We start from the raw sequence: 26,147 nt of genomic DNA on the forward strand, positions 1-26,147 counted from the left end.
AGATTCTTAGTCTGATCGATGCAGAAGGGTGTTTCGCCTACTGAATCATCACTGCCCTTCATTCTAGATTACCTACTCCACTTAAAGCAGGAGCGTCTGATGGTGTATCCATAAGAGTTCATCTAGCTGCTGTCTGTGCATTTCACCCTTGGGTTAGCGGATGGTCTGTTTTCTCAAAATCCACTGGCAACCTGATCCCTGCTCTACCTGTCTTGGAAGGTGGCCTTCCTAGTTGCCATTACTTTTGCCAGACAGGTCTCAGAGATCTGAGCTCTTACCTCCAAGCCACCATGTACTGTCTTTTCAAGGAAAAGGTACAGCTGTGGCCACGCCCGTCCTTTCTCCCTAAGGTGGTCTCTCAGTTTCATAGTAACCAGGATATCTTCCTACCAGTCTTCTCTTCTAAGCCACACGCTAAGAAGGAGGAATAGAGACTCCACTCGCTGGATGTGAGGCATGCGCTTGTCTTCTCCATAGAGAGGACTAAACCCTTTAGGAAGACCACCCAGCTGTTCATAGCCATTGCAGACAGAATGAAGGACTGTCCAGTTTCGGCCCAGAGAATCTCATCGTGGATCACTTCCTGGATCCGCATATGCTATGACATAGCCAAGGTCCCAGCTCAAGCATTGGTGGTGGCATTGGGGCTCAAGTTTCAATCCAGGATATCTGTAGGGTGCCAACCTGGTTGTCAGTCCACATGTTTGCATCACTCTCTACCATCACCCAGCAAGCTAGAGACAATGCTGGCTTTGGCCAAGCGGTGCTACAATCAGCATGTTTGTGAACTCTGAACCCCCCATTTGCTCAACTGCTTGGGAGTTACCTACATTGGTATGGACATGAGCAAGCATTCGGATTAAAAATGGTTTCTAACCTTCTGTAACTGTTGTTGTTTGAGATGTTGCTCGTATCCATTCCAAAACCCACCTACCTTACCCCTCTGTTGGAGCTGGCCGGCAAGAAGGAACTGGAGTGGTGGTGGGGTGGCAGGCCACTATATACTAGTGCTATGAGGGTGCGACTCCAGAGAGCACCAGAGCCAAGGGACAGATACCACTCAGGGAAAACTTGCCAGCAGTGGTGCATGGGGCGTGCACACACCTACATTGGGATGAACATGAGCAACACATTTCAAACAACAACAGTTATGGAAGGTAAGTAACCTTCTGTAGTTTTTTTTGTAATTTAAAAATAAGTGAGATCAACATAACATAAAATGGTTTAAACGTATGTATTGCAAAGCTGTCCATATATTTCTTAACATGCTTGAAATTCCAGTGGGAAAGCTGTTAATTTTTCAAGTCCTGCACTGCAACCTGGGGACCCCCAGCCTTATGTGAGAAGTGTATCTGACAGAGCAGAGAACTGGGAGCTGAGACTCCAGGGTTCCAATCCTGGCTCTGCTACTGACTTGCTCTGACATTAGAATGAGTTGCCTAACTGGTGTGTTGCTTAATTTTAGCATCTGTGAAGGGGGTGAGGGTGGGGGATTAACTATTACCTACTGCACAGGCACAATTACAAACACTCAAACTGCTCAAGTGCTTAATATTATTTCGTGGTGGTGGGAGCCTGAGGCTTATTATAGAAGTGTTAGAAATTACCTACTAAAATGTCTAGTCCAGTGATACCGAGATATCAGTGGTTCAGGAGCCTATTTAGCAATCAACATTACCCAAAAGAGCCACAGTAGTATCTGGCTATAATACTACATGTTGATATTTAAACAGTATGATGGGAAATTGTGTGTGAGATTGTTAATAACTTAGTGCAAGTTGATAACTTAATTGGTTAGTAACATAGTAAAAACATCCTGATTGGTTGTTAATTAAATCACACAGTATTTTAATATCATGTGCTGCAAAGATTTGCAGGAGACCCATTCAAGAGCCACTTGTGGCTCTTGAGCCTCAGTCTGATTATCACTGGTATAGTTCCTTCCTTACAGCGTATTTCCTAATGCTTTGTCCAGCCTTGATTTTTTTTAAAGATATGAATAGTGTAACATTTATAAAAGTGCTTTGGGCTATCTAGATGGAAGGTGCTGTGCATCCAAAATTAAGGAAGTTAGTGGAAGCCTCACTATCCGAGACCTTAATGGGAAAAAACACTAGAGTATAAAAAGTGGGCTTGTGTTTAAGGGATTGGAATAGGACTTGAGACCTGTGTTGAGTTTTTGGGTCTGTTACAGACTCCTTGTGTGACTGTGGGCATTTCACTTCCGTGTGCCTCTGTTTCCGGGCCACAAAACAGAATATTTATGAGGATAAATGCTTTAAAGTTTGTTACTCAGATACTATAATGGTGGGGCTGAAATGTAAGTACCTAGATAGTCCCAGATTGGTCTCTGCGCAATCTCTTTATGGGAATGCTCTAGAGCTGGCCTACACTAATAGATCTGCTCCTTTCTTTACTCTGTGTCTCTCCCCTTTCTGCATTTCACAGGCTGCTGATGTTCTTCCAAATGAGCTTGTAGGGTAGATTGAGTGGCAAATTTAGTTTGTATTGGGAGATCTTCTTCACTGTCCCACCCCCACCTCCCAAATTGTCAGATGAGACAATCCTAGCCCCACACAACGTAATGTTAGCCCCATTCTGCTTATAATATAATAGCCATTTGCAGAAAGTAGCTGCCCTTGAAGGTTGTTCACTGGCATGTGTGAAATGGGTTATTGATCTCAGCCCAAACCATTAATGGGGCACATGTCCTTATCATGCAAGATACACTCCAGTTAACAGTAATTGGCATGCTTAGCAACAACCTATCACCCCTCCATCCTGGTTGATAATATTTAGAAAAACTTTGTGGACTGTTTTGGGCAGAGAGATGAAAGGCTGGATGAATGGATCCTGGAGACTGAACTCTCTCACTGTCTCGGTCTCCTGGATATGATCCCTTCAAGTAAAGTTGAAGTGTATTGGTGAGGCACTGTGGGGATGGGAAACTTGTACTGCCTATGCATGCATGGAAGCTGCCCTGAAGATAGAGGATGTCAGTGTGTTTGTATCTCTCCGATGGAGTCTTCAGCTATGTGTAATCCAGGAGTGGGCAACTACAGCCCGCAGGCCAACCGTCCGGCCCAGCCCCTGAGCTCCTGGCCTGGGAGGCTAGTCTCCAGCCCTTCCCCTGCAGCCTCAGTTCGCTCACTCCACTGCCGACACAATGCTCTGGGCGGCGGGGCTGTGAGCTCCTGGGGCAGCGCAGCTGCATAGCCTAGCCTGGCCTGACCCAGTGCTCTGTGCTGAGTGGTGGCGGCAGCAGTGGCAATGTGGCCTGGCTCCAGCCGGGTGGCGTGGCTGTAGCGTTGCCAGCCACTGGTCCTCCAGGCAGCACGGTAAGGGAGCAGGGGGTGGGGTTGGATAGAGGACAAGGGAGTTCGGGGTGGTGGTCAGGGGGCGGGGGTGTGGATAGAGGTTGGGGCGGTCGGGGAGGGGAATATGAGGGTTGAATGGGGGCAGTCAGGAATGGGGGTGGGGTTGGATAGGGTGGGGGCAGTCAGGGGACAGGGAAAAGGGGTGGTTGGATGGGGCAGGGGTCCCGGGGGGGCTGTCAGGAATGAGAGGAGGGGTTGGATGGGGCTGCGGGGGTCCAGGGGTGGTCAGGGGACAGGGAGTGTGGGTTTGTAGATGGAGAGGGGTCCTGGGGAGCCGTCAAGGAACGGGGGGTTGGATGGGGAAGGAGTCTGGGGGGACGGGGCAGATATGGGGTCATGGCCCAGCCCTCACCACCTCCCCTAACCAGTCCTCCATACAATTTCCGAAATCCAATGCAGCCCTCAGGCCAAAAAGTTTGCCCGCCCCTGGTGTAGTCCCCCAGGCGCGCGCGCGCCCGTGTGTGTGTGTGTAAAATTGTAAGCCTAAGGACCATTGGCTTCAATGGCTCTACATCTGCTTATTCCAGGATAAATTTGACTGGTCTGGCTGGGGAAAAAACAACTTTTCCAGGAATTGGTGGTACTACAAGGCATTGTTCAGCATGTGAATGAATCAGACACCAGCACAGTATTGAAGGGAGTTTGCACCAACTTGATTTCTTTTCCCCTAGCTTCCCAAGTAGTTTAGGGGGAGCTTCCAAACGCATTCCCTACCCCAAGAGTTCTTCCCTTGTCTGAAGAAACCATGCTTCACTGTTGAATGGGCTGATACCAGGATTGAGATCTTAAAGTAGTAGGATGAGCTCTGTGGGAAATCTGGCAATTTGTGTGGGAGCAGGGGATAGTACAAAATAATTTTTATTGCCTTTGATCTGTGCAGATTCACCTTTACCTTCACCGTCTCACCCAAACTGAAACTCTTAAATTTCACCTGGGTTCTGTTGACACTGCAATCTTTTGAATTATTTTGATGCAAAAGCATAAATTGGCCCAATTTTACATAGGAAACTGTATGAATCTTTTATCAGACGTGGTCAGAGTGAATAGTTTGCTGCAAACCTAAACCAGGTATGCCTTGCATATATGTATGTATTCAGTGTTGATAAATGAAAAGTAATGCACCTTGGAAAACATCATCCCACCCAACTCTATATATATATATTATAGAATGGGGTCTATACTAGCTGTTAACGCTCAAGAAAGAAATCTTGGAGTCATTGCGGATAGTTCTCTGGAAACATCCACTCAGTGTGCAGCTGCAGTCCAAAAAACTAACTATGTTGGGAATCATTAAGAAAGGGATAGATAATAAGAAAATATCATGTTGCCTCTCTATAAATCTGTGGTACACCCACGTCTTGAATACTATATGCAGATGTGGTCACTCCATCTCAAAAAAGATATACTGGAATTGGAAAAGGTTCAGAAAAGGGCAACAAGAATTATTAGGGCTGTGGAACAGCTTCCATAAGGGGAGAGATTAATAAGACTGGGACTTTTCAGCTTGGAAAAGAGACCACTAAGAGGGGAAGGACATGATAGAAGTCTATAAAATCATGAGTGGTGGGGAGAAAGTAAATAAGGAAGTGGTGTTATTTACTCCTCCTTATAACGTAAGAACTAGGGGTCACCAAGTGAAATTTATAGGCAGCAGGTTTAAAACAAACCAAATTAAGTATTTCTTCACACAGTGCACAGTCAACCTGTGGAATGCCTTGCCAGGGGATGTTGTGAAGGCCAAAGCTATATTACAGGATTCAAAAAAGAATTCATGAATGATAGATCCGTCAATGGCTATGAGCCAGGATGGATAGTGATGGTGTCCCTAGCCTGTTTGCCAGAAGCTGGGAACGGGTGACGGGATGGATCATTCCTTGTGGGGCACCTGCCATTGGCACTGTCGGAGGACAGGATACTGGGCTAGATGGACCTTTGGTCTGACCCAATATGGCTGTTTTTATATTTTGCATTATGTTCTTATGTTTTACACAGCCCTAATCAGGATTTGTGACATGACTAACTTGTCCCTCCTTTTTACACTGTTTCCCTTGTGGAGTCATTCTAAATTGTCCAGATTTTATTTCTTGTATGTAACCAGGCTACAGATTTGGCTTTGTAGAGAGAGATCTCTGCTTTTAGTCAGATCCATCGCCCTTTGACGTTCAGCGTAAAAGCTCTCATTGACTTCACTGTGAGTTGAGTCACCTCAGTTTGGTTCCTTGCCAACAGTACTGCATACATGCTGCATGCTTCAGTAAAGTTCAGTGTAAGCAAGTCTCTGAAGAGGAGTGGAAACTTCTGTCCTATGATGCATAACCTTAAAATGTGTATTAAGTGATTGAAAATTGTTATGATTAAATATGCATCTGGTGTTAAAGTCCTAACAACATTAAGAAATTTCAGTCTCTGCTAATAACTGATTTTATGTAGAATGAACCTGGCTGAACCTTTGAAACAGTATGGAAACAGTTAAGACAGATTTACTGCTGATGATCAGTTGGCAAGAGCAGTGGGACAAATGCCTAGGTTTGCCATAATCGGGACACCCGGGACAGGGCTTAAAAAGGGGACTGTTCTGGCCAAAACCAGACACATGGTCACTCTGTGTATAAATAATATTAAACCATTGTTTTATTTAGAGAAATCAGGTTCATTGTTCACAAACAGGCAGATATGGTATTCTGCAGAATTTTCATTAGCAATTCTGTAAGAAATGGAGTCTTATTAAACCTACTGAAATGCCATTATGTGCTGAGGCTCTTCTCCTAGCAGTCCAGTACCAAGTTTACATATGTGATCTTCAGGTCCATCACAATTTGTCTTTCCTGAAACCTTTCTGTAGTTTTGCTGCTTATACTACATGTAGGTCATGATTTGAACCAGTGGGTAGATGGTGAACAACTGAAGTGTCAGAGTAACTTGTTTGTTCAAAGGCTTCCTGCCCAACCCTTCTTGGTTTGGCCTTGATTAGGGCTGGTAGAAATGTTTCCATCTAAACGGTTTTTATATGAAAAACTGGTTTTTCTTTTTTAGTAAAAGACACTTGCTTTCTGTGGGGAACTTTTTGTGGGGAAAATTCAATCTTTGGGCAAACCCTGAAACATCTTGATTTTAAATTAGTGCTGTAGCAACTTATGGTAGTTATAGTTTGTGTGCCTTATGCTGCTGTTCTCCTTCATGAGCTGAGCTCTCTGGATGCACTATGTAGCCCATGATACATCATGGCCAGGGACTCTGTAGCAAGATTGAGACTCACTGATGCGGCACCTCCTGCTGGTCGTCTTGGGAATTAGCTCTTTTTCTGCTTTGGCATGCCCTCTGCTGGCCAGTGGCTCACCTGCCTCAGGCCCCCGTGTTCCTCCCAGACCCCAGTGTCCCTTTACCTCTGGGTTCTGCACCAGCAGTACCCCCACACTCTGGGTCTCCCCTCCCAGGGGAACCCCCAACCCTCTATACCCTCAGTGGCTACTGCCAGTCATCATCTAGCCCCCTCTCACTGGGGCAAACTGCAGTCTGTAATGGCCACTCATCACTGGCAATGGGGTTGGACCAGCTGCCTCTTCCTATTCCCATGCAGCTCCAGTACCTCTGTAGGCCTTCCTGCCAGGCTTCGGCCTGGGAGGTCGCCAGGCCTGATCTCCACAGCTCAGCCTGCTCCTTCCCCAGCACTGCTCTGTCCGAGGTGACCTTCACTCCTTCAGAAAGCTCAGTCCATCTCTCTCCAAAGCTAGAGAGAGACTCCAACTCATCTCCTCCTTTAGGCCGTCTTGTACTCCCAGCCTGGCCCTCATTGGCTGCCTCAAGTCCGCTCCTGATTGGCTACCCAGGGCAGCCCTTTCCCAGGGCTGTTTTTAACCCCTTCCACACCAGAGCAGGGTGACCACCCTGCTACAGACTCCTATGGTGCATTTCCTCCACTTAAGAGAGGAGTAAGTGGTGCATCATGGGGGATGTGGTCTAGGTAGAGAGCCCGGCCCATAGAGAAGAATGATAGTGTAAATCACCTGAACAATAACTCCCACCATAGCACATGTTTTAATCTATCTATTTTGGCTTTTGGCTGAGAAGTTGAAAGTGGGGGAGGGGGACTCCTTTCTGACTAGCTGTAGCTCTGATTTTGGTTGGATGTCTAGGCATTGTAATGGAAGTAAAAGTGGTAAAACTGACTCTGTACATAACAGAAGGACCAGCATTTTGCACACCTGTCAACTGGCGTGTGGGTAAAACCCATCACACATGAAATGATTTTTCTGGTGAAGACTGAAGTGAGCATTCCAAATAAGGGTCATTTTTGCTACCACCAGTGAGAAGAATGGTAGTATGGATTGGCTGCTAGCATTTTAACTATTTATCTAGGCCAGCTCTGAACTGGGTTAGATGGTAGGAAAATTAAAACATTTGGTAATCCCAGGAGAGGTGTACTCACCACCTTTGCTACTGTTGCACCAGTGTAATGCAGACAAGCCTCAGTGAGGGTTTTCCCCCCTCCCTTCTTGTTTGTATGAAACCCTTTTATATCTGAATCCTGACTGATTTTAATGCTTCCTGACAATTAAACCTTGTGAAGAAAATTCTTCCCAGAAGGCCTTACTGTCCCCTGCAAACTCCTCTGTGTACAGTGTTCTGTCAAATACAGATTGTGCTGAGTGTTGGTGTGTAATTGGTGCAACTTCATTGAACTCCAGAGTTGCACCTGTTTTACATCAAGGTTGAATAGCCCTTTGTTCTTCTCTGATTGTATTCAAGTTTAGTTCTGTAACTGAAAATGGGCCGATATATTTCATGAGTGAAAATCGAAGAGCAGCACTTCTGTTTTATAACTTCTTAAAATTAATCCATTTGATTCTCTCCCCCCCCCCCATATTTTCTTAGATTCTAAACTCTTTGGGGGCTGGGACTGTTTCGGTTATGTGTACAGCACCTCGTACAGTGGGGGGTCGAGCCCCGTGCAGGACTATTTTTTTAATCCTACTCCCATCTTGCCCTGCAATACCCACTCCCTCCTGCTTCCACATTTTCTTGCTCTTTTATCCTGCTGCAACCCAGAAAAACCTTATATCCCCGTAGAGAGAGATTTTCCCCATGCTATTTTAAAACAAAATAAAACACTGCTGATTAATGTATTTTATACATATAAATGGAATTCAGACAATTTTTACCACTAAAAGAATAAAACAAATCTTACTTAAACCATGTAAAACAAAATACTTCAACTCCTGTTATAATAAACATCAAATCTTTCTATCCTCACTTAAATTTAAGTATTAAAACCTTTATTTAAAAAAAAAGTCCTGCAAATTACCAGTCTGATTTTTTTTTTTTTTTTTTTTTTGCCCACCCTCAACTAAAGTACGTGGCAGCACGAGACCTGTAGGATCCCAATCCTGCTTCAGGGCTCTACAGTGGGGCACTTATTGGGCTCACTGGGCATTACTTAATATAAATATTAAACAGTGATCTTTAGAATTAAGTGTTAAGTGCTGGTGAAAGATGCTAGATTGAAATACCAAAGGATTTCAGTTTATCCATAGGACTGGAAGCTACAGGTAAGCTTCCTCCATGCTGCCCTGTTAGTGTCTCCCCTCCCTGACTGGGGGGAGGGCAGAGGGAAGCTCAATTGCTATGGTCCGTTCAGTCCTTGGCCTCTTGAGTTCAGTTGCCAACTAGTGCTTGTTCTTGGGATCTGACGGCACAAGGAGATAAAGCTGTCCTGGTCACCTAGTTCATGTTGCTGGTGAGCCAGAAGGGAAAGGTGCTGTGTCTGTACTAATGTCCTGGGCTACCCACTTTTCCTGGAAAGTGTATTTTTTGCAGGGTGAGATGGGCGGGGGTAGGGCATCACTCTGCTCTGTCAGCCTAAGCAGCTCAGGTTTGAATTGAAGACAGAAGCCCTGGCTTTAGAATTCAGAACAAACAAAAATCATTGAAATGAGACTTGGAGCAAACTGTTTATTTTTCCCCGTTTGTTCCTACACCCACGTTGTTTCTCCCCTGGCCTTTCATCCAGGCCCCCTCAAAGCCTGGGCTGCATTTCTGTTTTGTACAATAATGAAATTGTTAGCTTAGTTTGGCACACTTGAATAACTTTCAAGAACAGCTTTCAGATAAAGTGGTGGTTTAGAAAAATTCTTGCAAGGCCCCTTGCCCTGGTGGGGAATGCAGTGGCAGTTATTTTACAAATGCAAGGAGTGTGGGACTCTTTCATAGTGACTTATAAGTCAGCCCATGCAAGGTAGTGGCAGAAATGGGTATGGATGTACAGCCATCTTGAGCTGTTTGTCTTGCTAAGTGTAGGGAAGCAGAGATAAGATGGAACACTAGGAGCCATGGTCAATTATTGACTCTTTAGATGAGGCAGTTTCATCAGGAGGCCTGTGCATTGTGAAGATCTACAAGTGACCACTAAGGATCACTCCTGCCAGTCTGTGCGGCAGGTTCTTTTTTCTGTGCACTTGCATAACTAGTGTGAATAGGGCCAAGGAGTGCTCCACTGACTTCAAGAGTTTTGGCTAAGTAAGGACTTTAGGACTGTGCTTGTATTGAGAGGATACTGTGTGCTGTTGGTGAAATAGCATTGCACAGAGGTTCCAATATACTTTGAGTGACATGTCTGAGCTATAGTGTACAAATATAAATAATTTTAAATAAGATCATATGCATTCACAGAAGGGTGAAGGGACAGAGCATCCTTGTTTCTAGTTGAAAGTCTTGTTTTCTGCAACTTGAAGGCCATAAGTGACTTGTCCAGGATGTGTCAGTGATGTTAGTGGGAGAGCTGGAGACAGAACACCGAAGTCTCAACGTGCCTGATCTACCGTAACTATTAGAAAATACTGCTTCCTCTTTGTGAAACTAGAGATGTTGCTTCCACATCTGTGTGCCTAGCAATGAAAATAGAGGTGGTGGTAAGGATGGGAAAGGGGTAAACTATGCCAAAAACAGGATTGACCCTTAACATTTTAAAGTTGGAGGCATCACTGGGTCTTGTTATTTCTCTGCCCCAGACGGCCACGTCCCCAGCCTCAAACTGTAACCATTTGGTCTTCATTCCCTTGAGCCTGGGTTTGAGTCTGAGGCCGTGGCTACACTCAAAATTTCAAAGCGCTGCCACGGGAGCACTCCCGCAGCAGCACTTTGAAGTGCGAGTGTGGTCGCGGTGCCAGTGCTGGGAGAGAGCTCTCCCAGCACTGCAGGTACTCGACCTCCACGAGGGAATTAGTTTACAGTGCTGGGGCACTGTTTACACTGGCGCTTTACAGTGCTGTAACTTGCTGCGCTCAGGGGGGCGTTTTTTCACTCCCCGAGCGAGAAAGTTGCAGCGCTGTAAAGTGCCAGCGTAACCATAGCCTGAGAGATGCACTCTATTCTTATTGCTCTCATTGCACATTACAGTTCGGGGAGAGGCACTTTGAATTAGAAGCTGTTGCTGCTGCCCTTGTTAGCTGGAGATTCTAGCTGCAACAGTTGCACTGCGGCAAACTCCCCCCTACTCCCCTGTCTTTATAAAGGGAGAACTTGTAAAAATTGGTAATGTTTATTTTTATCACTAGGAGCAAACTGAAGGTCTTGTAAATATTATTTGCTGAGACAGACTTGTAATATTATAACCTGTTTATCTAGACAGATGGAATTTCTCATAGAATTGTTTTGTTGCAAGCAAAATACCCCCATCTGGGGGGAAGGGGGAAAAATCTTTTTATAAACTGCTGCATGTTCAAGAGTTTATGGATTATGGATTTAGATAATGCTGCATTTAATCTCCCTGCTAGAAGTTTTCTGGGTTTATTAGATTTAAAATTAAAATTCCCCTGGATTAAACCCTGCATGAGATAGTGGCTTGAATGATCTGTAACTGGAAAGCATAGTAGGTTATTTAATCTCAATAGAGATTTGTGCCTCCTGTTGAGTGATTTCTGAAAGTTATTTTAACTTGCAGGGATATTACGATTGTAATATAGGAATAAATGGACACAGGGCCAAATTCTGCCTTGTTTCATGAGTGTAAATCTGGAGTAAATCTATTGACATCAAAGCAGAGTAAGCTGTCTGCCCCATAGTGTTTAGGACAGGAAATACTTGTGAAACAACACTACCCAGAATTCCTAACAGGCAATTGAGTAAGTTTGATTTGGAGAGTGGATAATTTAGAGTGTGATGGGGAAAATATTATGGCAAACAAAGCATGCTGGCAGCAAACCTCTAACTCTAAATCCTATATGTGTACAGTATCCTAACTATGGAAGCCTTTCATAGGTCAGGAAACAAAAGGTTAAGATCACCCAACCCCCTCATAGACTTTTTTTTTTTAATGTGCTTGGCCCATATGGTCTACTCCTGTGTCAAGTGCCGTGACTTTTCTTGTATCCCTGTGTCTGACATGCTTGCAATTACGCACACTTCAGTATTTTTATAGACGTGTAGGTAGGGTGGGGCTGTTACTGTGCCTGTTGACAATCATTTTCATGTTCTTATTTTAGAACTGGAATGTAGTTGTTCAGTAGACCGAGTGATCATGAAAATGGCACAGGGCCATATTTTGCTGCAACACCCATTAGGGTGGTAGTGTGGGCGTAACCCAGAGCATAAATTAGCCCAGGTCTCCTGAGTCCCAGGCCAGTGTCATGTTTGCTAGGTCATGAAAACATCTATCCCACTTCCCTAATATTATTAATTTATCTCTTCTGCTGCTACTACTTCATAACAAGTTCCTCTTAAACTATATAGTTGAAGAGGGGGAAATACCCTTGTCTCCATTAAAGCTTAAAATGATTAAAACATTGGAAAACGTGATTAGCTCTTTACCAGGTGTAAATTTTTGTGGATTGTTTTTGCCTTTTGCTTCACATTCTGCTTGGAAAACAAACAGCCAGTTTTCAGTTTTAGTTTCTGGCTCTCCTGCATTAGCACAATGCCCTAGTGTTTGTGTTCCAGGTGCTGCCATGTGAAACTTCAGCTCCAAATGAAGAGTTATTATTTTTAATCATGGCAATGCTTCTGTTGCTGTTGTATGAAACTAAACTTTTTACTATGCTTAAATTCTCAGGCCTAAAGCCCTGACTGCAATACAGGCACAACATTTGGGGAAAAAAAAAAAAAAAGTCATGCCACACTCCCTCTGACCTAGTTACGAGAGATGCTTTTTGAGTTGTGTCCACAACCCAGCCCTTAAGCTTCACAAACCTGGCTGAACCGGGTTTACGCATCTGCATCTACCATGCTACCTAACTGTGTACACAATGCATTTTGAGTAAATATGGGCAGCTATCCCATAGTGCTTCCTCTGGCATATAGTGCCCTGAGGACATACGCAGTAACACTAATAGCTCAAGGGATAAAGCACTCTTGAATATCCTATCTCACAAACAGCTGGGGAAGAGGAGGAATGGCCAAATAGCAGGCATAGTTAGGGAGTCCTGTCCCTGCTGCAAAAGAGTGCCAAGCCAGTTATAGGAAATCAAACAAATGCCAGCTTAGGCTTCTGGTAGGGGTGAAATGCTGCCACAGTTAGAGAGTTAGCCATGTGGTTGTCCTCTTAGTGTATGCACAACATGCGTCAGGTGGCATTTGACCAGGATTCATCACCAGTGCTCAGATACAAAGAGATGAGTTGAGCTCATGTTGGAGGTCCAGGGCCACATGGGGCCTCAACGGATCAAAATCAGAGGTATTATTTTTCTTGAGGACTCGTTCCACCTAGTATTACCTTTCTGGATGTGGAACTCAAATGAAATTCTTACCCTAATTTTCTGCAGAGAAAGTGCAAATAGTGGCAGAAATGGCTTTTGGGGCACTACAACAATGCGGTCATGTAAAGTGTCCGTCAAACATGCTCTTTACCTCTGACAACAAAAGTTCAAGGCCAAGACTTTTTTTTCCCCCAAATTTTTCTGAGCAGAGATTGGGAATTGGTTGCCCAAATCTCTTAAGTGTGTTGGTCAGTGTAACAGAGACCTCTGGAGTGACTGAGTGACCCAAGTTCATTTGAAACCTTGCAGAGCAACAAGTCATTGCTATTGTGAACTGTAACAGATGGGCTCCCACTGAAGCCCTGCACCCTTTGAGAGTCTGAATTTACATGCGTGAGCTTTAGTCCACCTCTAAAATGTAGCTGCGTGGCTACATTTTTACCCTAGTGTTAAAACCATTTTCAGTGCACATGTTCAGAGGAGCATCCATCTGTAGCAATTGCTTTCTTTAATCACTGGGGCTCTGGCAGGTGGAGAAAATGCATCATGTGTTTGATTCTCAAAATGGAATTTCTTTGGAGTGTTTTGGAAAGTAGCGTTTAAAAAAAAAAATCCATGTGCCTGTGGGTTATTATACTTTGTCCCTCCCCCATTCAGCTCCCTGTGAATCAAAATGTGTATAGTGCTGATCCAGGGCAGAGTGTATGCAGAATGCTAAACATGCACACACACAATACAAAATCTACTTTTTTTGTGAAGTGAGTCTGCTCATAAAATAGATGTGATCTGCAAAACTCAGAGTTGCAAGAGGAATGTACTTTCTGAGCATTAATTTGCTTTCACTGTTCTTGCTTTAAGAGCACAGCTGGGAAAGCATTTAAAAAAAGCTTTGTCTAGTGGCAGTAGTTAAAACTTAGGAGAATTAATGGGATCTCGGCAGGATTCTGCCCACACTGTTGTTTGTGGATCTGTCAAATTTAGCCTTCTGTGCCATAAAATTTATTGGAGAGGACGTTAGGTTTTCAGAGTCCTGATCTTTATAGATGATATGAGGTTAAAATGTATTTTTCTTACTATTTTTTTAGAACCCATTTAAAATTAAACTGTTAAATACCAGTTTTAATTGATTTATGTTTCATATAAACACTGCAGTCTCTCCAGACTTTTATCTAAGGAGTGGGGGCACAAAGGAGAGGAAATGTAGCCATTTTGCTGGGGATCAGACTCTTTTTTTTATTAGTAAATAAACCTTGCAGCATTGAAGGCCTTATGACTTTCCAGCTCTGGAGCATAGCATTTCATGCTGTATTGCCAGTTTCAGGAAAATAATAACTTGCTGGTTAGTTTTGAAAAAAGTTACTCCTTTTTTGTGATATGTTCTAAGTTTCCTGGGTTCAGGGCTTGGAAATGTGTCCTTTGCGGACAAATCATGCATCCGGTGGTAGTCTGGATGACTTCACAAGTCTCTTCCGTCTCATTTCTGTGACCAAACATGTTAACTTAATGCCGCCTCCTCGCACCACAGATGCGTTTTCTGTAGTTGCTTGTTTTTAAAATCTCTTTATTTGAATTTTTAAATCATTCTTTTTAGCTTGGCTTTTGCTTTTAAGCAAAATCTTTCATGAAGTTCATGAATGGTGTTGTGCTGAAGTTGTTAATTCTCAGAACACACATCATTGGCAGTGATACTGCAAGATTAAGTCTAGGTTGCCATAAAACCATCCTTCACCTCTCTGGACCAAATCATGAACTTCTTATTCCCATTGGTGAGTGGTGATTCACATGATAGTCCCAAAGGGGGTTCATAATCTTTCCCTGAGAGAGGAGGGATGGTCTGTGGTAATTCACTGTGTTGAGGCAGGGTGGATTGATTTAAAAATGATTTAAATCACCAGTTTTAAACAAGATTTAAATCAACAAGCAGGGAACCTTGATTTAAATAATACATTTTAATTCTTTTTTGTGTTGGTGGTACTTAGTTTCTTAACAGTTGATTCTCACTGGTTGGTAATCATTGAAACATGTTCATTTTCAACTACATATAACCGTTACACTAAATTTGGTGCTTCTTTTTGCAAACCAGGAGGATAGGCCATATCTATATGTAGGTAAGCAATTATATAGCTTACTTACATTTATTCAGGTTCTTAATTTTAACATTTTTATGTTAGAAAATTGTAAATAATGCATTTCTTTCTTTCTAGCAATTTACGTCAAACTCTAGTTTGAATGGAAATTAAAATTCAATGTAAAATGCGTAAAAAGAATTGTAATTTTTAATTTAATGTTTGGGATACATAAGAGAAGTTTATCAAACATGTTTTGCATTTAAAACTGATTTAATAAACAAAGGAAATAGCTATAGCGAGTGAATTAAATTGATTGTTTCTGGTCATAATGTCCTTCAAGTTTTTAGAACTAGTAGATCTCATCCTGTCACACCTAGACTGGAAGAGGAAAATAGACTTTTCTGCACTTTCAACTTCAAATTGGTTTCTTAACTTTGAATGAGCAAGTAATTGAACTAAATTTAAATGAAGAAAATATTCTCTCTGCAGCTGCAGAAGAGGCTGCTGCTGGTTTAGCACTTAAACTCTGGTTCCAGGTGCTTAGCCAGGGACTTCCACCTGTTCATAGTCTGACTTTCTTCAAAAGTTGGCAGCAAACATGTATTGCTTAATATTATATTTTGTATTTAATTTTGTTGCCCGGTTATTAATTTGATAAATTCTCATTCCAAGATCAGTTCCAGTATTATCAGAGTTACTGCTTTTGTGACCCTGTGGGGTATGGCAAAGACAACACTACTCATGCTGGGGGAAGACCTCCTGTAACTGTAAAAGTTTTTATTATTACAATTAGTCCAATAAGCAAAACAATCTAAACAAGTAAATGAGATAGTATAGCACTGTCAGAGCCACCAGCATAGTCACTCTGTCCTTGGGGAGGAGAGTTTAAGCCCTGGTCTATTCGGGAGGGGGGGGGGGGGTGTCGATCTAAGTTACACAACTTCAGCTATGTGAATAACATAGCTGAAGTCGACGTACTTAGATCGACTTACTGTGGTGTTTTCACCATAGTGAGTCGACTACCACCACTCCCCTGTCAACTCTGCCTACACCTCTCGTGGCACTGGAGTACAGGAGTCGACAGGGAGGGCTCGGAGGTCAATTTATCGCATCTAGACTAGACGCGATAAATTGATCCCCGCCGATCTGGTGGATAGTGTAGACGTACTCTTATGGTTGAAACAGATCCTAGTCTGACTCTGGCATGCTGATGATGAACTCCAGTGGTTGTAGCTGAGAACAGCTGTTTTATAAGTCTCTGTGTTCTTCATGCATATGTATGCATACCTTTTCCTTCCTTTACCATACCTTAACTTCCTCACCCTCCTGATGTGGGGTTGTCCTTACCCTATAGGTTAGTACATTAGTTAGGCTAAACTCATTAACATATACATCAGTTGGATTACTATGATTACTTGTTAGGCATCTGCTGATGTCCCCCTCCAAAAATACCCTAAACTGGTACAAACTTCCTTCTTGCTATTACCTATCAGCAGTTTACTACACTTGTGATTATTACAAAATAATAAACAAAGCCTTGTCACATCTTGTGACTTTTAAGGTCTCTGTTAGTTTGTTTACTTAGCCTGAGTATGAGCAGTTGCTCAATAACTTAGTATATAAGGCCTTATGCTAATTGCTTGAGCTGTTCTAGATCTAAGCCTGTGGGGCTCTTGTTTTTCTGCTATCAGTTCCTTACCCCTCCATCCTTTAATTCCTGTTATGATTATTACATGGCTACAATTTTAAATGATTATACATTTTAGTCCTTAACACAGGTTGTCAATTTCAAATTTAATTTTCAGTGGGTTTATTTAAAATTTTTTTTACTAAATTTAAATTTAAAAAGCAGATTTTTATTTAAAACAGATTTTATTTTCAAATAAAAAAAGGTAATAATTGGAGATATACCAATCTCCTAGAACTGGAAGGGACCTTGAAAGGTCTGTGTTATCCACCCTGGTTGGGACTTGAGATCTGCAGCATAGTCATTTTGTGTGATCTTGGGCAAGTCCCTGAATATATATCTGTGACCCAGTTCCAAATCTGCAAACTGGAAATGATACCTTTACTCACCCTCTGTCTTGTCTATTTTATATTGTTAGCTTTTTGGCACAGGGACTCTTACTATGTCTGTACAGTACCTAATACAATGGGGCCATGAACGCAGTTTGGGCCTCTAGGCCCTACTGCTACCTAAGTTTCCTCTAAGCTGCGCAGTTGCACAGCAGGCTATCAAGAGCTGCACAGGTGGGGAGAGGTGCCCCCAGCCCAGCCCCTCTCCACCCCACCGAAGCTGCTGCAGTCAGGGAGAGGTGCCCCTCCCCCGGCCCAACTGGAGCTCCTGCGGCCTGGGAGAGGCGCCTCTCTCTCCCCCCCCAGCTCTGAGTTGCTGTGGCAAAAGAGGATGGGGGGAAGTCTGTCTCTTTCTTCCATCCATAGCCCTGGGGCAGGCTGCACCCCGGAGCCGCCCTCTGGCGCCCCATCCCAGAGCCTTCACCCCCCCCCTCACTCCAATCCTCTGCTCCAGCTCTGCACCCTGAACCCCTCATCCATGGCCCCAACCCTCCCTCCTGCACCCCCAGACAGAGCCTTCACCCCCTCTGCCCCAGCAGTGAACCCCCTCCCACACTCCGAACCCGTGGGCTCCACCCCTGCCACACATCACCTCCGTATTGGTGCACATAACACTATTCATTCCGCACACGGATCTAAAAAATTAGAGGGGAAAATTATTGCTACTGCTAAGCTTATCTTACTACCCTTTGCCAATAAGCCTCAACACTAGGCTGGATGGACTACCCACACAAATAAGAAGTGAGTTCAGTGTCCATATCCCATTCAGGCCTTTTGGTGTTTCCGTTGACACTGTCAGCAAGGGTTTTTCAGCTAGCAACAAGTTAGACCAGAGGGGCACGTGAACATCCTTGAGATCATAAGTGTATCATCTTTATGCTCCCCCTTGCCCCCCCCCAATAAAGTCCACTGGCTTTGTATTAATTTCCAAAACCAGTCCCATGACTGCCTTCCTTTGCCTTTTAAAATTATATATCTATAGACTTGGCTCAGCTTGTCCTGTGAATCTTAGACCTGACTGATCTCCAGAAAACCAGTGTAAATAAGGAGTAACTTAACTCATGTCACTGGAGTTTACACCAATATAAAATGGGTGCAAGTGAGAGCTGTGTAGGCCCTGGTCTCTGCCTGCTCCTCTCCCTGTTCCCTCAGCTCATTTAGCTCTTCAGTCCTTTCTGCCTCTTTTTACTAACTATGCTGTGCCTGCAACAGCCTTCTGCTGCAGCTGGAACAGTTTTCCTAATATCTCTCCACCTTATTGATTCTTGCCTTACAGGGAGGCAGTCTGACCTAGTGGAAAAAGCTCAGGACTGTGACCCAGACCTGGGTTTTATTGCCAGCTGCTACTGGCCTGCTGGGTGCCCTTAGGAAAATCACTTAACCTCTCTGTGTCTCCATTTCCCCATCGGTAAAATGGGGATAAATGATATTGGCTGCCTTTTGTAAAGCGCTTTGAGATCTGCTACATAAGTGTTAGATGGTGTTCTTCTTTTATTATTAAACCTCCTCCCATGGCCTGTAGTGCTTTAAGTTTGCTTTCCCTCTGTGATTGTTTAAAGCATTTTGTAATGCAGCTTGTATAACAGATGCTGTACCAAATAACCATGTTGTATTGCTTGTCTGGGGTTTCCAGAGGCCAACAGAGAGGATACCAGAGAAGTGGTGAAAAAGGTGCAAGCTTTTTATATTCAGAAAATAAAGGCTGAAAAGAGAACCCACAAATTAAAACCTGTTAAACTGAGATTTATGCAGTGATAGAGAAGAGCAGTATTCTCTCCTGTTGGGGAAAAATCACTAGGTACCTAAGAGAAAATGGAACCTTGACTATTAACCAGCACAGGCTTTAAGAAAAAAAGTTTGAAACAAATTCCAATGATTCTTTTTGGCAGAGTTATTAAATTCATGTGGGCGGAGAAAGCACAGTAGGTACTGTGTATGGATTTCAGGAAAACATTTGACAGCATCTCACCAAAAACTGCAGTCAAAATGAATTCAGATTGCTAAGGAGAGAGACTTGATGAGCTTAAAAACCTCCTGAAGGACTGTATACAAAGAGTAATGCTAGGCTGCATTTTATCAGCTTTGAGGGAGGTGTCCGGTGAGGTGCCTGTAGCCTTAGTGTTAGGTGCAAGCTTATTTAACATGGTTGTTATTAAACAGACTGTAAAAGAGATTCATGGATCATACTGAATTTGGAGTTACGAATGCCACAAAGCTCACACATAGTTAACTCCATGAATGGGGTAAAAATCCCAATCTTTAAATAGCCTGGGAGGTAGGGGGAGAGGAGTGGTTTGTTAAATGAAATTGGGAGAAATTCTGATATTATAGTGATGATGGCCGTGCAAGTACCTAGCTAGTGAGAATGGAAAGGGACATGAAAACTACGGCCCCTATGTTCTAATGGATATGGTACTGGACTGGGATATTGGAGACCTGGATTCCATTGCCAGCTCTTCCCCTAGCCTGCTGGGTCATCTTAGGCAAGTCATTTTCACTTTCTATGTCACAGTTTCCCCATCTATAAAATGGGAATAACCACACAGTTTCTTTGCAAAGTGATTGGGAGATGACAAGCTCCATGGTGGTTTTAGAGAAACTGGAAATAACAGTGAGCTGCAGCTTGGAAAAATCCAAACAAATACTTTTGAGGAAAAGTAATCAGAAATGCAGCATTCCGTGGGAGGCAGAGTACTGACAGAGACTTAGAGGCAATAGTGAAGAGGAGTCTACAGAATGATATGGTGGGGTAAAGGGCCTATTACTCCTTTTGATATGGGCATTGGGGTCTAGTTTCTGTTAGGCTAAATTGATGAGGTCAGGTGGTGCTCATATGCAGTCCTGTTCATTTACAAAGAAAGTACACACAGTCCTATTTCCCTAAACAGAGTAGGACTCAAGCAGGCGATATCCTTACTCAGTATTCCAAACCCCTGTTTCCAGCCATCACTCTGCTCAGAGAGCTCTCTTAGCTTTCTCTCAGGGACACACTACAAGTGCTTCTCTGGCTGTCCTTGGTTTTTTCTGCCACCTTCTCTGTCTGCTTCTGTAGTGTTTTTGGCTGGCTCTGCATGGATATACATGCATGTGTGCGCACATGCCCTTCCAGCTGCATCAAAACAATACCCAGCCAAATCCCTCCACCCACATAGTTGGTTTCTGACCAGCCTTGCACGTGGCTTGTGCATTTGAGTAATGGGTCCTGTTCAATCTCTTACTCCAAAAGGGGTGTAACTGTTTCTAATCTTTATCCTGAATAAAGGGCAGGTATTACCCCCATCTCAGCTTTGCCCATCATCTGAGTCCAAAATAGTCATACAGGGAGTCAGACATCTCAAACAAAGAAAAGAAATAACTTGTAAATAACAAATACAAGCTTAACTATTTACATAGTGTGTCATTCTGTCAAGACATTTTCACATCACCAACCCAAATTGATTTTACTCTCTTCCAAATCTCATTGGAGCTTTTCCTTTTCTTGCCAGGTTACTTTCCAGCCACCCGGGTGGGTACTTTCTTCAGGGCTTCACTGAGCAAGTCTGTTGTTTCCAGGAAATCTGCTATCTAGAACAGACTGTCCATTCCCTCCTAAAGGGGAGATCATTACTGTCACAACTCTCCCAGTCTCAGCTTAAATGGTTCAGTTTTGGATCCCCTGTTACCTAGCCTATTTAGCATGTCTGGTTTAATAACTGTTGTGCTTGAGCCAAAAACTGTGCTCGTCTGATCCTTGGACCTCCCAAGCTATGTCCCTTCAGCTTAGTGTGTCATCTCCCCGCCCCCTCCCTTTACCCCTCCTTTCTGTTTTCTGAACTTGAGGGGATTTTGCTATATGCTTATGGCTTTCTGTCCTGGCCTACCTTATATTTGAGTCGTCCTTTTTATGGCCAATCTTTTTCAGTTTCAGCATTTAACTGAACTGCTCTCCTTAGGTTTTTGGGTTGTGGTTTTTTTTGCGTGGTATGCCATTTTTCTTGTTTTAAAAACAAATTTATCCCTCTGATTCTTACAAAAATGTTATGAACCATGTTAGAATTCCCTTTTTCTGTCATACATATTAGGTAAAGAGCTATACTTACAGGGCTCGTGGCAGTCAGCTTCCTCACTAATGCCTGATTCCTCTTTTGTTGAACAGTTGCAAGGAAAGATTCAATTTCCATGGCAAATTCCACAGTTCTTTGAAATGTCTTTTGGCCTTCTTGATCTTCAAGTCCAGTTCCAGCTGAGCCTCTATAAATTGATCTATTACCATTTTATCCTGGAAGTCCTCATTAGTGTCTGGATATGCCAGGAACCCAAGTCTCCTCTGATCCTCTGTCAGTTCATGTGTGGTTTCTTCTTTCCCTCTACTTCTAGCTCTTAGCTGTGCCCTGACTGGCTCAGATTGTACCTAGCGCAAAGTGCATATTAAGGGCTTGGTCCAGGTCTGGATAACTCTCTCTCTTTTCTGGAGGGAAGTTCTGGTGTGCCATCAGAGCTGTACCACTCAAGTTGGCTGCTAAAAACCTTCCTTTCTGTCCACCGTTCCAGCCATTCATTTTGGCTATGATGCTGAACTGAACTGAACTAAATATTCACCTCAGGGAGTATCGTTTTTTTTTTTCCCCTCAGTCAAAAATACTGCAGTTTTGCATTATTTGAGCTGTGACAGCCTGATCTCTCCCCTGTGGACATCTGTGATTACAAACTGGGTAGAAAAGTGTTGCAAATGTTTGGTCTTTGGCTTGCTCAGTTCTACGACCAGGTGGCTGACTTCCACTGTGGTTTGTGAACCACTTCCTTCTTAAGGTGACATTTCAGTTCCTTAAGTACTTGCTGCAGCTCATATCTGTCATCCAAGTTGACCAAAGCTCTTGGGGTCTCTCTCTTTTGTGGAAAACCTTCTGGTCTCTGACAGGTGAGTTGCTGGTCACCTTATCGTACCTTTTGCCATTCCAACTTGGGAGTGTTGCAGCTGGACTTCCTAATCTGCCTGGACACACTCTATAGTTGCTGCTCAGTCAGTTTTCAACTCTGCCTGCATGTAACCTCACAGCCTTTTCTCAAAAACCTCCAGATTTTACTTAAATTATTTTTTGTGAAGCCTCCATCTGCTGTTTTAGGTCATGTTGTTGTCAATTCCTTTTGGTCTTGTGTTGATTCCTTTTTGGCTATTTTTGATTTGTGAGCACCTCCAGTATTCAGTCTTGGTTCAACAGAAATACCAGCTCTTAATTTCTCTCCTTGGGAAACTGGATCGCACTGTTTATGCTAGTGTTACCCCATTATAACCTAAGTGGTAAGCTGGTATTCAGGGTCTTGTAGACTGTTTCTGTTAGGAGAAATTGATGATAGTCATGTACTTCTTAAATACAGTCCTATTTATTTACAAAGAATATACACGGACCCTGTTTCCCTGAACACAATAGAAATCAAACAGGAGATAGTTTCTGTGTCTGATATTCCAGCATTCTACCCAGAAAGCACCCTCTTCAGTTTCTCTCAGGGTCCTGCTACGTGTGCTTTTCTGGGTGTCCTTGGCTTTCTCATGTCTTCTCTGTCTGCTTCTGTGGTGTTTCTGGCTGTGTCTTTGTACACAGAACCTTACATGTGGTTTGTGTTTTGAGTGATGGTTCCTGTTTTAGCTGTTGTATTCCAACAGGAGCTGTAAATGAAGGGTGTCTGTTATGCCCATCAACCTCAGCGAGATTTCACCCAATTCCCAGCATAACAGGCCAATACAGTTTTGGGCTGTATGCATCTGCCACCTTGTCCTCTGATAGGGAAGTGGACATTCCTCTCTGTATGGCTCTGGGATGACTGTTTAACTCCCTGCATTCAGGTACTGCATTCAGACTAGAAAATCTCATTGTGAGAAGGATACAGGCGAATATGCGGGGTGACTCTCTGGAAAAATGGCTGTTGACAGGGAGACTTGTTAGGCTGTTGAATGGTCTCCCAAAGGAAAATGGTGGAAACTCTATTGTTTTAGATACTTAAATCTATGCTGGACAAAACATCATCAAATATAGATCAGAGGGGACCATCTGTACTGGCAGCAGGATGGATTGGATGATGTAATAGGTCTTTTCTCTTTCTAACCTCCAGGATTCTCTCCATCCCTCTTGCACTAGTCTAACACCTGCTCCTGGAAAGAGGTTTGAAGAACCCTGAGACTCTAGCTACTTTCTCTCCTGAGCCCACTCAAATATAGTTAATTAAATGATCCAGACAGGCAATTACAATGCAAACAAGCATCCATTGTAGGTTTCTTCCTCTACTTTTTTTTCCACCAAGCAATCATTGCAGTTGGTATGCTCAGCCCCGTTCACTAATATTTTCATAAAGACATTACAAGACCAAGCACAAAGCACACTGTTCCTTTGTTCAAAGTGATTCTTGTATGACAAGATTGGGATGTACTGGGGAGAAACCCACCCTGTGGTGCCTTTATATAATTAGCTCTCTTGACCCTCCCTCCACCACATAGGTTGTGGCTCTTCCTTGGTAAACAGCTTTCCAGACCCTGCTAAATATGACTTTCTCAGCTGTACCACAGCTTCCATGTTGTGAAGCTGGAGTGTACGTCTCCTACTGCAAACAGGAATGGAGAAACCTTTGGTATTTCTTCAACAAGTAATGGATGCATTATCACCACCATAGCATCTAGCACAGGGGTGAGCAAACTTTTTATCCCGATGGCCACATCAGGAATAGAAATTGTATGGCGGGCCATGAGTGGTCACGGAATTGTGGTTGGGATGTGGGCTCTGGGGTGAGGCTGGACATGAGGCGTTTGGGGTGTAGGAGGGTGCTCTGGGCTGGGGACCGAGGGGGATCAGGGCTGGGGTAGCGGTGCAGGAAGGGGTGCAGGTTCCAGCTGAGGGTGTGGGCTCTGAGGTGGGGATGAGGCGTTTGGGGTGTAGGAGGGGAATCATGGCTGGGGCAGAGGGTTGGGGCATGGGGGGAGGCTCAGGGGTGCAGGATCTGGGGTGCAGACTCCGAGCGGCGCTTACCTCAAATGGCTTCCAGAAGCAGTGGCATGTTCCTTCTCCGGCTCCTATGTGGAGGCGTGGCCAGACAACTCTGCATGCTGTTCCATCCGCAGGCACCACCCCTGCAGCTCCCATTGGAGCCCAGAGGGGGTCATTGGAGCATGTAGGAGCTAGAGTGGGGACATGCTGCAGCTTCTGGGAGCCGCATGTGCTGCCCCCGACCCAGCTTCGGCTGGAGCGCCAGAGCAGGGCTGAGCTGAATGGTCCAGCCCTTGACCCTGCTCCCTAGTGGGAACTGCGGACCAGATTAAAACAGCTCTTGAGCCATAGGTTGCCCACCCCAATCTAGCAGCTCCATTCATGCACTAGGATCTGATTGTGCTAGGTGCTATATGGGTGGGGGGAGGGATAGCTCAGTGGTTTGAGCATTGGCCTGCTAAGGTTGTGAGTTCAATCCTTGAGTGGGCCACTTAGCGGGATCGGGGGCAAAATCAGTAGTTGGTCCTGCTAGTGAAGGCAGGAGGCTGAACTCTGTGACCTTTGACTTCTGACCTTCCAGTTCTATGAGATAGGTATATCTCCATATATTATAATACGAGTCTGAAAATGTAACAGGTGAGTAGTGGAGACTGGCATCATGGGTTCATTGGAGGCGGGAGTCAATCTCTCGATATTCAATGCATTTGTTAAGGTCCCCAGAGAGACAGATGTTACAGTAATTGTGATGCTAATTTTCTTCAGCTGCCTGGATAGAAAAGGCTGTATCTTCGAGATGTCCATATCAAAGAATGATGGTGTAAGCACCAAAACAATTCAGTTACTATGTGTCATGCTACAGTGTCTCAAGTGGCTAAAAAGTCCAATTCTTGAGCAGAACTCCTTGCCACAGGTGGTTCAGGTGAAAGGCATGGGGCCAGAATGAGAGAGTGGTTTTCTCCTGGCACTTGGGGCCCGCTGCACTTAGACTTGTGCTGGGGAGTACGAGGGTAGAGATCAGGATGGAGAGGGAAAGAGGAGCAAGTAGAGCTAGTGGGAACTGTTGAGGGGTGAGGGTAACCAAGAAGGGAAGATGGAGCCAGTGGGGAGAAGGAAAGGGGGAAGGAGAAAGATTGATGTTGGATACAGAAGTGTGGTGTGGTGAGGACTCTGGGTGAGTGGCTGAAGGATGAGATTAGAATATAAAAGAAACCCACAATAGGAGATCTGAAGATATGTTTTCAGCACCGGTGCTGAGTCTGTTGTTTGGGAAGGGTCCACTGCTGTGCCAGAGCTCTCTTGTCAGTCCCCCTGAGTGGCAAGAAGGTGGGTCTCCTCTCTTGGCTTGGAGGAACAACACTCTGTGCCCCCCCCCGCCCCGCCCCGGATTGGCTGGTTCAGTGAGATTGTCCAGTTGCAAACTATTTTAATCACTGCTGTCCCATATTATTCTTTCTTACTGCTCTACCCAGGGTGGATTTGATTTAAATCGTGATTTAAATCCCAAGTAAGGAAGACTTGATTTTTATTGTTGTTTTGTACATAAAAGTGCATTCTTGTTGGTTGTTATAACCTGAATACATATTCTTCATAACTCAGAGATAGATGTAGGTTTCAGTTTTAGAAGGTACATACTATACATTTTGAAACAGTGATTCATTTTGAAACCTTTTCAGATTAGTTTTACATCTGTATCAGAAAATGAATGATTGTTTGGGTATTTCATTTACCAAAGGTAATTGAAGCAGATAGTTCACCTCCCAATGACTTCATAAATATCTCCAATTCAACAGGTTAATCATTAATATTTGCAGGATTTTCTTGCCATGCTGTATTAGGAGGAGAACATCACCAGACAGATTTAAATTGTTTTATTTAACTGAAACGTTAAGTATTCTGGATTTTTTTCTTCAACAGCAAACATATAATATTTTAACAAAACAAGCATATATCCCTTGCTTCAAATTTATCTTCAGACTTCTCCTTTTC

The 26,147-nt window shown here is 43.8% G+C and overlaps 1 protein-coding gene across 1 annotated transcript in view; it reads left to right on the plus strand.

Moving 5' to 3' along the window:
- PTPRA (protein tyrosine phosphatase receptor type A) overlaps nt 1–26,147 on the plus strand; it is a 220,718-nt gene that overhangs the window by 56,042 nt on the left and 138,529 nt on the right. The window lies entirely within an intron of this gene.

The sequence above is a fragment of the Mauremys reevesii genome, linkage group 5 (genome assembly GCF_016161935.1).
Source record: "Mauremys reevesii isolate NIE-2019 linkage group 5, ASM1616193v1, whole genome shotgun sequence".
Lineage (NCBI taxonomy): Eukaryota > Metazoa > Chordata > Testudines > Geoemydidae > Mauremys > Mauremys reevesii.